Genomic DNA, 2951 nt, shown 5'->3' with positions numbered 1-2951 from the left:
GATAGAACTCCCCTATGACCCAACAATAGCCCTGCTAGGGATTTACCCAGGGGATACAGAAGTGATGATTCATAGGAGCACATGTATCTCAGTGTTCATAGTGGCACTTTCTACAATAGCCAAATTATGGAAAGAGCCTAAATATCCATCACCTGATGAATGGATCAAGAAGATGTGGTATGTATATACAATGGAGTACTACATGCAATGAGAAAGAATGAAATATGGCCATTTGTAGCAACGTGGATGGACCATAGCATGGTGTCATGCTAAGTGAAATAAGTCAGGCAGAGGACAGATACCATATGTTTGCACTCATAGGTCTAATAAGAGAAACCTAACAGAGGACCATAGGGAAGGGAAGAGTGAGGGTTGGGGAGAGAGAGACACACAAATCATGAGACACTATTGAATACTCAAAATGAACCAAGGTTGAAGGGGAAGGGGAAGGAGAGAAGGGGGTGATGGTCATGAAGGGGGGAGGCACTTGTAGGGAAGAGCACTGGGTGTTATATGGAAACCAATTTGACAATAAACTATTATTAAATAAAAGTTAAGTAAATAAACAATGTTTTTGTATTCATAAAATTGAATGTGACATAACAACAACAACAACAACAACAAAATAAACGACTGAAATACACAACATAGATACATCTCCAAAATATTATCCAAAAGGTGAAAAATGCCAAAGTACAAACTACAGATTACATTCATATAAAGCTCAAGACCCAGCAAACTAATTTATGTGACAGGAATCAGAAAAGTTAGGGGTGCTTGGTTGGCTGTTTGTGGGTTTGAGCCCTGTGTCGGGCTCTGTGCTGACAGTTCAGAGCCTGGAGCCTGCTTCGGATTCTGTGTCTCCTATCTCTGACCCTCCCCCGCTCATGCTCTGTTTCTCTCTGTCTCAATAATAAATAAATAAAAACATTTAAAAAAAAGAAAACTTACTTCTGGGAGATAGGATATCAACTGGGAGATAAGACAAGAGACTTCCCTCAGGGCTAAAGAGGTTCTGTATCTTGACCTGGGCAGTGGTTACACAAGTATATACCATCTGTGAAAATACACACACACTTAAGGTTTATCTTACTATCTGCAAATTAAACTCTACTTTTAAAGAAGTATGGACCAGCAGTTCACATATTATTTGGTACGTTGCATTTACAACCTCTGTGCCCCACACTCTTTGGTATCAGGGCATTTAAAAATGAAATCTTCCTAACCTATGAGAAGCACTATATAGAACAGAGGCTAAGAGTTACATGCCAGGCTGTATTATGCATAGTGTTATAATAAACAGTAAGTAATATAGCCAAGAGCTCACACAAGAATCATAGTCTAGTGGGAGATACAAATAGCAAAATATACACAATGTAATAGTACATACTACAAAGAAAAATAAGGCAAAAATTGTTGGACACAGAGTGAGGAGGCTACTTGGAACATCTTCTCTGAGATTACATTTGAACAGAGACCTGCATGATATAAAGACATGGTCATATTTAATAGAAAATTAACTCCAAGGCCCTTTAGTTTCTATCCTGAAAACCTTGGGCAAGAGACTTAATTTCTCTGATTCTTAGTTTCATCATCAGTAAAATGGGCATCATGCTACTTCATGTTATACTAGGGATTAAATGAGATAAGATATCTAAAGTGCTAACCCAACATTTGACATGCCATATGGACACGATAATAATTTCTAGAATCACTGAATAATATACAAGCAGATTGAATACATCGGTACGGTAGGCTATCCATTTTCTCTTATTCTTCTATATATGTAGTGTAATGTTGGGAGCTATCTGAACTCACCAGTTGAGTGAAAATTCCTGGTGAGGGTATAGCAAGTTTGCACGGTTTTTCCCAGCTGTCTCCCAGACAGCTACCAAAATCTACCCTCTTGTAACTTACATTTCTCCTGGGCACCAAACCTCAGAGTGCTTTGCTGATTAGTGTTGGGAGCCGCCTGTTCCCCTGCCCTGTCCCTGACACAACTTATCCACACATTTTGGACACCTTTGTTTATTCTGTTTCCTCTACCTATAATACGCTCCCTCTCTTCCATTCCCATCCCACCACTTGTGATTCCTAGAAGGCACTGTGCCTTCTCAAGCCTCTCTACCTCTTTTGTGGTTCTATCTTAAGTTGAATTCCCCTTTGAATTTCTATCAGTTCCTTGTGCACAAGCCAGAGCTGTTATTAAGAAACCTTGGCTTCCCTATCTATATAGGTTGGTTAGCTGTCTCTCCTCTGAGTTCACATTTCTCATCTCCAATAGCACTCAATATTTCTTGAATGATTGTTACAAGAAAGCACTCTGCAAACAGTGGGTGTTTGGGAATACCCCCAGAATCCACAGCATACTATTTATACAGAAAGCACCCTCTGGTGGTGAAAGAGGGTCACTATACTTCTAACATCACCAAGATGCGTGCTTTCCATACTCTGAGCTTTCAGAGAGCTTTAAAGATCATGTTACACACAAAAAAAAAGTCATGATGATTTGTATGTTGACGAACCTATTGCCAAAAAATTTTTCTTGAGTGAATGGTTCCTGCTCTTTTAACTACTCCCATTGTTTTACTCTCTTCCCTATTTCCTCTCTTCCTCACCTCTCAATCCCTTTCTCCTACATTTCAACTGGTCCATTTGAAAACACAGTTCTGGTTGGCATTTCTTTTGTTTTGACAGCCCTGAGAGCATGCAAGTTTCCTTTTGAAATGCACACATCAGACTGTGTGTGATCGTGGTGGGCAAGTAATTCCAGATGACCACATTCCATTACTGAAGCTGAAGGAAACAGATCCTTGCCCTCCTTAACTCACAGGACCAGGGGCCAGGTATGTGAGCCAAGCTGAGTTGTCCGATGCTCTTTCTTGGGCTCAGACTGTTGAGCCAGTGTCAGACACAACAGAAAACTGTGGGAGATGTGCACTGCCGGGATG

This window comes from Suricata suricatta, chromosome 11, assembly GCF_006229205.1.
Source record: "Suricata suricatta isolate VVHF042 chromosome 11, meerkat_22Aug2017_6uvM2_HiC, whole genome shotgun sequence".
In the NCBI taxonomy this organism is placed as follows: Eukaryota; Metazoa; Chordata; class Mammalia; order Carnivora; family Herpestidae; genus Suricata; species Suricata suricatta.
Note: the sequence above shows the minus strand (reverse complement) of the source record.